The sequence below is a fragment of the Marmota monax genome, unplaced genomic scaffold, assembly GCF_021218885.2.
Source record: "Marmota monax isolate L192 unplaced genomic scaffold, Marmota_monax_Labrador192_F-V1.1 WCK01_AAM20220418_F8-fsc00164, whole genome shotgun sequence".
Taxonomy (NCBI): Eukaryota; Metazoa; Chordata; class Mammalia; order Rodentia; family Sciuridae; genus Marmota; species Marmota monax.
Window position 1 is genome coordinate 3605915 of NW_026693313.1, and position 14256 is coordinate 3620170.

General features: G+C 38.9%; 1 pseudogene; it reads right to left on the bottom strand.

The window, feature by feature from the left end:
• Positions 1-5718: 5718 nt before the first annotated feature.
• On the bottom strand, positions 5719-6398 carry LOC124100946 (peptidyl-prolyl cis-trans isomerase A-like; annotated as a pseudogene).
• Between the last annotated feature and the right edge of the window lie 7858 nt (positions 6399-14256).

A 14256-nucleotide genomic window follows, 5' to 3' on the forward strand; every position in this document is an offset into this window, starting at 1 on the left:
GCTCAGTGGTGTAGCACTTGCCTCTCAGGTGTGAGGCACTGGGTTTGACCTCAACACCACATAAAAATAAATAAACAAAGATACTGTGTCCAACTGTGACTTAAATTTTTTTTAAATGAGATGGTACTGAAACAACCAAGGACCTGCACCCCCCCAAAAAAAATCAATATTACCACACTTCATACACAAAATCTAAGTTAAGGTGGATCACTGACTTAACAGCTAGAACTATAAAGCTTTTGAAAGAGAATAATGAAAATGTTTTCATAACTTTGAGATGGGCCCTAACTACAAAATTAAAGATTAATAATAGTATAAAACCTAACATTCTTCTCACTGTGTACCATTTTTAAAAATCAATGAGTAAGTCATACATTAGGAAGAATAATTGCAATATGCACATATGATAAGTGACTTATATCTAGAATATATGAAGTACTTCCACAAGTTAGCAAAAAGGCAACCTAAATTTTAAAATGAGGAAAAGATCTGAACAAAAAATTAACGACAACAAAAAAAATCTGCATAGCCAATGAGTATGTGGAATGTTGCTCAACAGCATTAGTCATCACAGAAACACAAATTGAAATCACAGTGTGATTCCATCTTACACTCACAAGAATAGCTAAAATAAAAAAGACTGGCCATACCCAATGTTGAGGAGGATGTAATGCATCTGGGACTCTCTTGATTGCTGGTTGACCTGTAAAGCGGCATAACCACTTGGAAGAGCCATTTGAGTTTCTCGTGGAGTTAAATAATCATCTATTCCGTGTCCCAGTAATGTCTCTCCAAATTGTTACCTCAGGAGAACAGAAAATGTATACCCGTCTGCGCGTGGTGGCACACGCTTATAATCCCAACAGCTTGGGAGGCTGAAGAAGGAGGATTGCAAATTCAAAGCCAGCCTCAGCAAAAGCAAGGTGCTAAGCAATTCAGTGAGACCCTGTGTCTAAATAAAATACAAAATAGGGCTGGGGATGTGGCTCAGTATCGAGTGCCCCAGAGTTCAATACCCAGTACCAAAAAAAAAAAAAAAAGAAAGAAAGAAAATGTATATCCACAAAGAACCTGTAGGATAATGTTCACAATAGCATCATAATGATATACCAATTCATAGATATTATTAATATACCTTATGAATAACTATTCATAATAGCAAAATCTGAATCATCTCAAACGCCTATCAACAGGAGAATAAACAAACTGTAACATATACAAATGCACTGAGATAATACCAATTAAAAAGGAATGAAAGCTGGAGGTGGTGGTATACTCTTGTAATCCTAGTTGTTGAGGAGGCTGATGCAGGAGAATCACCACAAGTTTAAGGCCAGCTTGGGCAACTTAGTGAGACCTTGTCTCAAAATAAAAAACAAAAAGGAGGGGCTAGGGATGTGGCTCAGGTGGTAGCGCGCTCACCTGGCATGCGTGCGGCCCGGGTTCAATCCTCAGCACCACATGCAAACAAAGATGTTGTGTCCACCGGAAACTAAAAAAAAACAAATTAAAAAAAAAAAAGGACTGGGGATGTAGCTTAGTGGGACAGTGCTTGCCTAGCATGTGTGAGGCCTGAGGTTCCATCTGGGGGTGGAATCAGACTGGGCTCAAATCCTGAGCCTGCCATTTACAAACTGTATGACATTTGGCAAGTTTGCTTTTTTCAAATCATTTCTGCGTCTCAGTTTCCCATTCATGAAAAGAAAATGATAATAGTACCTCCTTCAGGTAGTGGGTATGAGAATAAATATATTTAAACACTTCAACTAGTGCTAGGCAGGTCATAAGTCCTATGTAAATGTTAGCAAAATTTCAATATACAGATCAATTATATGGTAAATGGAAGTGTGATATGGATTTTTAAAATATCAGCACTGAATGTGAAATCTTTCCCACTGATACAAAGAAGGAATTTATGACACTTTATTACATGTGCTAAAAATTTTGCATCTTGGGCTGAGGGTGTAGTTCAGTGGTAAAGCATTTACCTAGCATGCATGTGGTACTGGGCTCAATCCCCAGCACCATGATTGATAGATAGATAGAGAGAGAGAGAGAGAGAGAGAGAGAGAAAGAGAAAGAATGAATATTAAGCCTAACACAATGGCACATGCCTGTAGTCCCATCTACTTAGGATCATCACCTGAGCCCATGAATTCCAAACCAGTGAGACCCAGACTCAAACAAAAACAAAACAAAAAAAGTGTTTTGATGAACTCTGGTTTCTAGTATTGGATAAGTTATTCCAGTAGGAGGAGCTCTGACCAAGAGTTTTAAATGCAGACACACAGGAAGATCCAGACCTTCACTGCTTTAGAATTTGTCTTTTCTTTGCTCCCTGTGCCATACCAGGAAAATAAGGTACTGCTACAAACCACATATTTTTTTCTCCTTAAAAACAGAAAATTGGGGGCTGAGGTTGTGGCTCAGTGGTAGCGCACTCGTCTGGCACATGTGAGACACTGGGTTCAATCCTTGGCACCACATAAAAATAAATAAATAAAATAAAAGTATTGTGTCCATCTACAATTAAAAAATTTAAAAAAGCATGGGCTGAGGCTGTGGCTCAGCGGTAGAGCGCTCGTCTAGCACGTGTGAGGCCCTGGGTTCAATCCTCAGCACCACATATAAATAAAATAAGCATATTGAAAATAAAATAGAGATCTTTAAAAAAAAAAAAGCAGAAAATTGTGGTTTGGAGTTGTGGCTCAGTGATAGAGCATGCGTGAGGCCGTGGGTTCGATCCTCAGCACCACTAGAAATAAACAAATAAAAACAAAGGTATTGTGCCCAACTACAACTAAAAAAATAAATATTTAAAAAAATAAAAGATCCATTTACAACTAAAAAATATTTTTTAAAAAGCAGTACATTGTGATAAATGAATTTGGTTTGGACTTTAATTTTCACTAGAGAAATGACACATTTATATTGTATTAGTAAAAAATATGATTTCCTAGTTTCTCAACTTACATATACTTAAGGATTTTAAAAGTCTCTTTTTAGGGCTGGGGTTGTGGTTCAGTGGTAGAGTGCTTGCCTAGCATGTGTGAGGCACTGGGTTTGAGTCTCAGCACCTCATGTAAATAAATAAATAAAGATTCGTCAACAACTAATGAAAATATTTTTTTAAAAAGTCTCTTTTTATATTTTTCTTTCTTTTGATTGACCCGTGTAGAAAAGTTTACAAAGGCTTTCTTGGCCTTAGATCTCAAATTTACTGTTATGTTTCCATATTCCCTTCACTAAATTAAAAAAAAAAAATGAAGTCACCCAGGACTCAGGATCATATCTTCATCAGCAAAAACTTTTTATTTTATTTTAATTAATTTATTTATTGGGGCTGGAGTGTGGCTCAGTGGTAGAGCACTCGCCTAGCATGAGTGACGCACTGGGTTCGATCCCTGGGACCACATAAAAATAAAACAAATAAAATAAAGGTATTATGTCCATCTACAAATAAAAAAAATAAAAATTTTTATTTATTTATTCTAATTAGGTATATATGACAGCAGAAAGCATGTTGATTCATTGTACACAACTGCAGTACAACTTTTCATTTCTCTGGTTGTACACGATGTAGCCTCACACCATATGTGCAATCATATATGTACCTAGGGTAATGATGTCCATCTCATTCCACCATCTTTCCTGCCCTCACACCCCCCTCCCTTACCTTCCCTCCCCTTTGCCCAATCACAGTTCCTCCATTTTCCCATGTCCCTCTCCACACCATTATGGATCAGCATCCACTTATCAGAGAGAATATTTGGCCTTTGATTTTTTTTTTTCTTTTGGTACTGGGGATTGAACTCAGGGCACTTGACCACTGAACCACATTCCCAGTCTCACTGAGTTGCTTAGCACCTTGCTAAGTTGCTGGGACAGGCTTTGAACTTGCAATCCTCCTGCCTCCGCCTCCCAAGCTGCTGGGATTACAGGCATGTGCCACTGCGTTCAGCTCAGCCTTTGGTTTTTTGGGATTTGCTTACTTCGCTTAGCATGATATTCTCCAGCTCCATCCATTTACCTCCAAATGCCATAATTTTATTCTCTTTTAATGCTGAGTAATATTCCATTGTGTAAATATACCAGTTAGTAGAAGCATTTTAAATAAGTTTAATCACCACAGGAAAAACAGCATTCTAGACTAAATATTTTCCAAATCAGTCTGATTTTCCAAATCAGTCTCACTGTCCGAACATTTGGACCACAAATACAGTGTACTTTTTTTTCTGAAGTTGACTGCATGATGGGCTTTTACATTTTTTTCTTTTATCTCACAGTTGTCCTTGAAGAACTAGATGTAAACTCAAGTCAAGGAAAAGAGACATGTCTCACTAGTTTCAGGTTGCTAGGCAACTTTACTACTCTATCCAATCTCTTATCTTGTTCAGGAGGGGTGGAAAGGTATGGGAAAAGTATGTACCATTTAAGTCCTATAGATAGATAGATGTGTGTGTACATAAACATATACATAGTCTTTACTTTTTATATATATATGTGTATATATGTATATGTGTGTATGTATATATGTATATATTCTATTCTAAAATAGAGTAATTTCTAGGAAAACTCTCCAGTCTATAGGATTTGTGCTATCTTTTTTTCTCTAAGCCAACTTCCTATTCCCTCCTTCAAGAGGAATAAAACTTATATATTTAGAATTGTACTTTGGAGAAATGAATGTCAGTGTATATCTTCTCTCATTTCTGAAACTTTTCATATACGGTCTAAGTTTTTCTTAAAATTGACATCAAAACAAATATTTCTGGTATACTTATTGATACTTATAATTGTCACTTTCTGTGTTCAGGGTTGCAAGGCCAGAGCTTCAAAAGCTGATTTCCAATGAGGAACTTTGCTTGTGATGACATGTACTCAGTTTTTAGTAACTGCTTTGGTATGTCATCTGAAGACCATTTAAAGATAAGAATTTTTTCTTTTTTTGGTACCTGGGATTGAACCCAGAGGTACTTTACCACTGAACCCCATTCCACAGCTTTTTTAATTTTTATTTTCTATTTTGAGATAGGGTCTTGCTAAGTTGCTTAGGGCCTCACTAAAATGCTGAGAGTGGTCTTGAACTTGCAGTCCTCCTGCCTCAGCCTCCTGAGCTGCTGGGAATATAGGCATGTGCCACCAGCCCGGCTAAGTAACGATTTTTGTTGCATATTTTTACTTTTTTTTTGTAGTGCTGAGGATGGAACTCAGGACCTAATACATGCTGAGCAAGTGCTCTACCACTGAGATAAACCCCAGCCCTTTTTAGTTTTATTTTTGAGACAGCGTCTGGCTAAGTTGCACAGGCTGACCTCTAACTTGTGATTCTCCTGCCTCTGCCTCCAGAATAGTTATATAAGCATGTACCACTAAACCCAGTCTTTAAAATATATATATATATATATATATATATATATATATATATATATATATATATATATAGGTTGTAGTTGGACACAATACCTTTATTTTAATTATTTTTACGTGGTGCTGAGGATCAAACCCAGCGCCTCGCACATGCCAGGCGAGCTCTCTATCGCTGAGCCCCAGCCCCAGCTCCTGAACCCAGTCTTTACTTTTAAAATGGCAGTTTAAAAACCTAAAAATAGGATAGGGTGTAGCTTACTGGTACACTGAGTGCCTAGCATATGAGGTCAGTGTTAGAATGAGTGCTTAGCATACAGGAGGCCTGGGTTTGATTCTTTTTTTTTTTTTTTTTTTGGTCATTTAGTTTTTATTCATAATCATAAACTTAACTCTGCAATCCAGCTAGACTTGGGAGGGGAATAAGGAAAATATGGAACCCAAAGAACTGCAGCGAGAGCACAAAGATTATGGGATATTTCGAGCAGATGGGATGGAGGGGTGCTCTCCTGAGCTACAGAAAGGGAATGGTTTGGTGGTTAAGATAAACACAAGTCAAATGTATTAGAGTTGTCCACAGTCAGAAATGGTGATCTTCTTGCTGGTCTTGCCATTCCTGGACCCAAAGCATTCCATGGCTTCCACAATGTTCATGCCCTCTTTCACCTTCCCAAAGACCACATGCTTGCCATCCAACCACTCAGTCTTGGCAGTGCAGATGAAAAACTGGGAACTGTTTGTGTTTGGCCCAGCATTTGCCATAGACAAAATGCCAGGGCCTGTATGCTTTAGGATGAAGTTTTCATCATGGACTTGCCGCCACTGCCATTATGGTGTGTGAAGTCACCACCCTGGCACATAAATCCTGGAATAATTCTGTGAAAGCAGGAACCCTTATAACCAAATCCTTTCTCTCCAGTACTCAGAGCACGAAAATTTTCTGCTGTTTTTAGAACTTTGTCTGCAAACAACTCAAAGGAGACGCGGCCCAAGGGCTCGGCGATATCAAAGAACACGGTGGGGTTGACCATGGCTGACAGAGAACAACCACAGGCGACAGCAGTGTCTTGAAAGCCTGGGTTTTATTCTTAATGTCACAGAAAAATAAGTAAACAAGTAAATATCTAAAGATAGAGGCCATTATTTTAAATAGCTAAAGTGAGAACCCTTAATTAGTATGTATAATCACTTTATTTAAAAGATCAAAGAATAGCAGGGCAAAATTAGTCTAAGCACTTCTTCAATCTTGAACTTTCTCCATGATATTTTATACCCCTGCCAAGTAGTTGCCAGGTGTGTTCTTTAATACCACCAGAATTCTGGGAACAGTGGCCCACATATAATCCCAGGACTCAGGAGGCTGAGTCAGGAGGATCACAAATTCAAGGTCAGCCAGGAAAACTTAGTGAGGCCCTGTCTTAAAATAAAAAATAAAAAGGCTGGGGATATAGCTCAGTGGCTCAGTGCGCTGGATTCGATACCTGGTACCATCATATAATAACAACAACCATAATACTACCTCCAAAGAAACTCACTACCCGTCAAAGCAGCTTTTCTAGTTCTTTCTTTACTTAAAATATACACAAATAAATATTGGTCAACAAATAGACCCTTTCCTGAAAATGTTTAGTATTTTATTCTAAACTACTACGGCTTTCTTCTGGATACCTATTTTATCCATTTACCCATTGATTTATTCAGCCATTTAATGATGTATGCATTGCATATCTAATCACTACCTGCCCTGTACTAGGCATGGGGATGTAGATACAACAGTGAATGTGTGAGACTTGCTTGTCTTTTTCTTAAGCTTCAGTGTTTCAAAATAGGTTCGCATTTATGCTGATATTAGCTGCAGTTTTCAGAGGTTTAACAAAGTAAAATGTGTTTCTTACTGACAGTCAGTTCTGAATCACAAGTGATTCAATAACCGAGGCCTTTTTCATCGGGTAGCTTTGTTCCCTGGGGCCTCCAGTTCTTTGCGTCCAGGTGCCTGATGGGAAGAGCATGCAGAAGCACATCAGTTTCCCCAGTGCCTGGGTCAGGAACCTGCCACATCATTTCTCTCATACTCCATTGGCAAGCATCCATCACCGTTAGGTGGAGGGTCTGTCACATTGAAGGGCTTTTGTGGACAATTGGCCATCTCTGCTACAATATCCAAAGCTCTTTCATGATTTGATTTTGTGGTTGTAAGATTATTTCAGTGTAGTCAATGCTGGGATTGCTCACCTCTGGAGTCTTGAAACTTAAACAGTACTTAAATATTTAAGTCTTTCAGAGATTCTCTTCCACTATCTAGTTTTTTATATAACAAAATTATTTATTGAGTGTTTAATAAGTGATTTCTCCTTGGAATAATACTTAAGATATAACTTGATATTTGTATTCATTGATCCTATTAGCAAATATCACTTTCAGAGCCTGAAATTTACAGTTATAAAATCTAAGCTTTTTACTGAGTTTAAATGGAAATGGCTAGCATTTACATAAAAACTAAGACTTTTACAAAGGAAAAATTATAATGGTTTAAGTCCATAGTTCATCAGAAGGCTTACTTTCTGACATGTGTCTGGGTTCTGTTATACTCTCACTAGGTTTTGTCTGCTTTTTGACTTCTACTTTTTTTTTTTTTCTGGACTTGGGATTGAACCCAGGAGTGCTTTACCCACTGAGTTACATTCCCAGCCCTTTTTAAAATTTTATTTTGAGACAAAGTCTCACAAACTTGCCCAGGCTGCTCTCAAACTCGTGATTCTCCTGCTTCTGATTCCTCTCCTGAGTAGCTGGGTTACAGGTATGTGCTACTGATATCTGTTATGATATGTCATGCCTTGCTGATATCTGTTAACTTCATGAATAACATATATCGTATTTTATTCTCTCTTTTTCAAATTTTGACTTGGGGCTTCAGTGTCTTTATTTTGTAAATAATGGCACTAATCCATACAGACCTGAAAACTCAAAATGAATGTAAAGGTCATTGGGGTCCTCAGAGCGAAATGTAAATTGAAACAGCTGAGAAGATTTTGCAAGTAAAAGGAAACCAAACCTACAATTGATTAAGCAATTTATCATCTCAGAGAATAAGACATTTCAATGAAGTGAAGGAGTGTATACACAGGTCTTCTATTTCAAAGGGTCAGTGACCCAGGCCAGTCTTCTCTGTGTTCCCCTTTCTCACTGTGTTGGCTGTCTCCTCTTGTGGTCACAAGATGGCAGCAGTAGCCCCAGGCACTGTATATTCTCTCCCAGGATCAAGCTTTCAGGATTTCTTCCCTATACCCTCAAATTTAAAATTAAGGACCCCCAAAAGAGCATTTTTTAAAAAGTAGGCTGTCTCTCTATACTTACTATTTCATAAATTAAAGCCTGAGAAAAAATTTTTGGCAGTGCTGGAGATTGATCCCCCACGGCTTCACACATACTAGGCAAGATTCTACTTCTAAATTATACCCCAGCCCCTAAACTTCAAATACTTATTCATTCATCTACAAATAATAGTAACAAACTTATTAAATGTTAACATATATTATCCATTTTTATGAAAAAAATCTGTATTTTTCAAAACAAAATCATTTAGTGAGAAGAGTGGCATCTCATGTGGCATAATAGAGGACCAGTGATTTCTCCTATCTGTAGCTCATTCAGTCTGTTGTATATCACATATGTAGCCTCTGGAATAGTCCACATACATTCGTGAAAGAGTAAGAGTAAAAATGCAAATTAATGCTAGCATTATTATGAAAACACTTTGAGCCAAAGACTCCTTGAGAGGGGTGTCCTTATGCCTCTTTTAATTGCTGAGAGACTATTTCCCAAACAACAGACTACCCCTCCTGTTTAATTGACCAGAACTGGATAATTTGCCTATTTCTAAGGAATGAGAACAGAATTTTCAGGATTGACTTAAACCAGTGGCTTTCAAAATCTAGTATGCATTAGAATCATGTGTAGAGCCTGTCAAAACAGGCTTCCTAGTCCCCAACACTAGGGTTTCTAACTCAGTAAGTTTGGAGTGGAGCCTGAGAATTTGCCTATTTAACAATTCTCAAGTCATTGGTGCTGGTCTGGGACCACAAGGTAAGAGCCACTGACTTAGACCAGTCAGAGAGTGGGGATGTGGCCAGGCTTCCTACTGTGCTGTTACATGGAAGAACATGGATATTTCAATAAATGTGGGCTCATTAGGAAGCAAAAGGGGAGAATGGCTGTTGGTATAACCAACAGTGTTTACTGTAACTATATTCTCAGAAGATTTATGGTGGACGTCTCCAAATTACAGAAATACTTAAACATTGGTCCTGCTTGTGACTTTTTAACTCATTATCAAGTGTATCTTGGATTCATGGACAAGGGAAGAAAAGGATGAGTTAGAGAGGAGAGACAGGAATGGAAAGGATGGGGTAGAGGTAGAAATTTAACTTTAAAATGCTTTTTTTTGTTTGTTTCTGTTTTCTCTTTAATACAGCCCTCCCAGCTTAGGTAAACTTGATATGGAGAAACAAAATGTAATTGGGAGACTCCACCTCTTTGCAAACTTATTTTGCACTTAAATGCATTTTAAGTCTACTCAGGTATAAAATCACATGGAGTCATGCCCCAAACCACCTAGCAATTAGATTTGTTTTTCACTTTCATATGGCTTAGTAGCAACAACAACAAAAACCAAAAAACTCCTAATGGGGAGAGGCCTCTATAGTTCTGTCTTAATGAACTTCAATGAAAGTGGTATAGAATTTTAGAATTGGAAAAAAATCAGGAAACACATCCCTACTCCCATACAGACTACAAAATGATGCAGGCTGGAGAGAGGTAGGAATGTGCCCAAGCTCACTCAGTCACCACATGGTTGTAGGAATTATAACCTAGGAATTATAACCAGGCCTTGTGATGATATCTCCACATCTATTTTTCAGATTTTTTTTTTTTTTGATGGCAGGGCAGGTGTTAAGGATATTGAATCCAGGGTCTTCAGCATACTGAGACCCTGTGCTCTGTCACTGAGCTATATCCTCACCCCTATTCTTCAGAAAGTTTTTTGTTTGTTTGTTTGGTTGAGTTTTTTTTTTGGTGGTTGTTTCGTTTTGTTTTTGGTGCTGGCAATGGAACCCAGGGCCTCATGCATGCTGACCAAGCACTCTTACCACTGTGCTACATCCATAACCCTTTTAAAATTTTGAGACAGGGTCCCTAGGCTGCTGAGGCTAACCTTGAACCTGTGATGCTCCTGCCTTAGTCTCCCAAGAAGCTACAATTAGAGGCTTGCACCACTGTGCTCAAGTCTTCATAAGTTCTGATTAGATCTTCTATGTGGTGATTAAAGCAAAAACCAAGATGTAACAAACAGGTTATATAAAATGGATGAGACCAAAATGTTTAAGATGTCTGATATCTGAGACAAGTTATTCCCATTGTATTCTGCCTCAGTTACTGGCCTTCCCTCTGCGTCTTCAGTCTCAACCTTTACAGCCTTCAGCTGCCAACTGCAAGGTACCTGTACCTTCTCAGAGGCAGCACCTCTTAAGGCTTGTGTCAAAACTGGGTCTAGCATTCACTACCTTATAGCCCTGCCAGCCTCCTCTGACACAACTCCATAAAGTCTATCTCTTTCTGCTGTCTCAGGAACTTCTCTTCTGAGGCCTCCAAGCCCTTCTGCCACTGGCCTTCACCAGGGTCCTTATGTCATGCTTTTGATACTGAGCCTCATGGAGAAAGGTGTGGGGGTTATTGATCTGTTTCCTCCTCCCCAGAGACCACTCTGCATGTCAAGATGTGAGACAGCTTTTAGCACATTTTCAAAAAAAAAAAAAAAAAAAAGCATTCCCAAGCCAACAGTGCCTTTTAGACCATCAACTGCTCTGCTCAAAGAAAAATTTTTACCCAATACACTTACCTATTTAGAGGTCTGGTAAGTGTTCAGGGCTCCTAAAGGACCAGCATTTGGAGGCAGGAGACTGTGGACAAACTATGGCTATCTGCTTATCTCTTCTCTTCCCTTGGATAGGAGGAAAGAGACAATTATAAAAGTGCTTCTCTCTCTTTTAAAAAACCATTTTTCGGGGCTGGGGATGTGGCTCAAGCGGTAGCGTGCTCGCCTGGCATGCGTGCTGCCCGGGTTCGATCCTCAGCACCACGTACAAACAAAGATGTTGTGTCTGCCGAGAACTAAAAAATAAATATTGAAAAATTCTCTCTCTCTCTCCCACTCTCTCTTAAAAAAAAACAAAACAAAACCATTTTTCTCTTGTTTCCCAGTTTTTCCTGTTCAGAGTGAGCTGGGCTGTGCTTTTGGTCCTAGACCTTGGGTCCAAGTATGTTTTATCTCCAGATACTGAGGAGGGTGGCAAAGAGGAAGCTATTAGCTGAATGGATATTCAGGCTTTAAGAGAGCATGATGAGCAGGACCTTGAAGTTGCTCTATCTAGTCCAGAGAATGATAGGCACATGGACCCAAAGCCAGCTACCAAGGCTACCTACCCTGTTGGCCCCCCTGTTAGGAGTTCTTCTTTATCTGAACCAAACCTCCTCCCCATAAATTCCCACACACTGCTTTTTATTCTGGACAGTGCCTGGCCTAATGTAGGAACTCAAAAAAATAATGAAAAAGAAACAGCACTCCCACAATGACCACCGTCAAACAGCGGAGCAGTCTGTCTCTTTCCAGGTCAAACATTCTATTTTCAACAACTATTTGTAAAACTGCATAGGATGTGCTGTGACTTATAGCCCTCCACATTTGGCCATGGTGGCATCGGCAATGGGGGAAACCGTCTGGATGTGGCATGGCTCAGCACAGCTTAAAGGGCACAGGCATTTCCTCCTGGTGCTGGGTTTCCAGTACTGAAGCCTAAGCTGGCACTGGCATTTCTTGCTCTCAGGACACACTGAAAGCCAAGAGACTTGCATCTGATTCTCCAAAAGCTCTGGCTCCTCTGCCATCTCCTGATGTTCAGGATCTAGTTTCCCTATCTTTGTGCGCAGTGTCTTAGTGGTTAAAGGGCTTGAGTCAGCAGAACCTTTTGGCTCTGAATTGTCACACACAGGAAGTAGGGGAGATGCCTTCTCACAAGTTGGGTGATAAGGAGGTGGGGCAGAGGCTAGTGACAAGAGCTTCTGGATGTCCCAAAATAATACGATAGAGAGGGAGGGAGGAGACAAGGAGACAGCAGAAGGGAAGGCGATCAATGAGGCACCCTGTAACTGTACTGTAACAGGCCCAACTTTAGTATCGGACAGAGGTACTCGACCACATGATGTTCTCAGTTGCCTTCACAGGTTCTCAGCCATATTTTGTGGATGTCCAACATTTCCATCACATCCAGATTATCACCCTGTTATGTAGAATACCCATAAGATCCAGTCTGAACCATGAACTATGGTGTGACCCAAGGCAGGGATCGAGAAAAGTGTAACTTGATAAGAAAATTACATATCTCTCAGAACTTTTGGTAGCTTGATTAGAGTAGGAAGAAGTTTTTTTTTGTTTTGTTTTGTTTTTTGTTTTTGTACTGGGATTTAACCAAGGGCACTTAACCACTGAGCCACATCTCCAGCCCATTTTAAAATATTTTATTTAGAGACAGGGTCTTGCTAAAGTTGCTTAGAGCCTTGATAAGTTGCTGAGGCTGGCTTTGAACTCATAATTCTTCTGCTACAGCCTCCCAAGATACTAGGATTACAGGTGTGTGCCATGCCCAGCAAGGAAGAAATTTTTGCAAACTTGAATTTTGAACCCAAAGAAAGCTAGTGAATTGGGTTAGTAACACCAAACAAACGATATTGTTTTTAGTAGTAATTATCATTCAGCAATTACTGTGGGTAGGTTTAATTTCTTCAAGGGTGTTGCCAAAATTTCTAATATTTAAAAGTATTTTAGACATCACAAAATGAGAATTATTGGGACTGGAGGCATTGCTAAGTGGTAGAGTGCTTGCCTAGAATGCATGAGGCACTGGGTTTGATCTCCAACACCACATAAAAAAACTAAATAAACATGTGGCTGGGGTTGTGGCTTAGTGGTAGAGCGCTTACCTAGCACGTGTGAGAATCTGGGTTCGATCCTCAGCACAACATAAAAATAAATAAATAAAATAAAGGTATTGTGACCAACTACAACTAAAAAATAAATATTAAAAAAACTAAGTAAACAAAATAAAGGTATTTAAAAAATGAGATTATTGGACCAGTGGGATTTTGAAGGCTGGTAGAATGGTCCCCTTTGCCAAGTCTCCCTCTTCCTAACGGCTCCCGATTGCTTCAAATTTCTAAATAAGAGGCCACTCTTTTCATTTCCTAAGAAAGTTTTTTAAAGTGCAAAATGCTGGTTCACAATAGATTTAACAACTTATTATAAATGAATCTCTTATATATTTATTTTTTAGTTGTAGTTGGACACAATATCTTTATTTTATTTATTTATTTTTATGTGGTGCTGAGGATTGAACCCAGGGCCTCACACAAGCTAGGTGAGCACTCTATCACTGAGCCACAATCCCAGCCCCCAAGCTAAAGGTCTTAAAAAAAAATTTTTTTTTAGTTGTAGATGAACACATAGTATCTTTGTTTATTTTCATGTAGTGCAGAGGATTGAACCCAGTTCGAGGCAAACACTTTACCACTGAGGCCCAGCCCCAGCCTCTAAATTAAAGGTCTTAAGCAAACCATTTTGCTTCTGAAAACAGCAGAGGAAGGGAGTAGATCTCTAAGATGGTAGAAATAAAGTAAGGGCTAGAAGGCAGCTACTGAGAGAAATGGAACAGAACAGTAAAAGGAAATATATGGAAAACTATGGTGCTAGCAAAAGAGTAGTTTCAAGGTGTTTTTATTTTGCAGAAGAAAAATGTCTTGATGGTATTAAATAATTTACTGTTATATATAGATGGTATT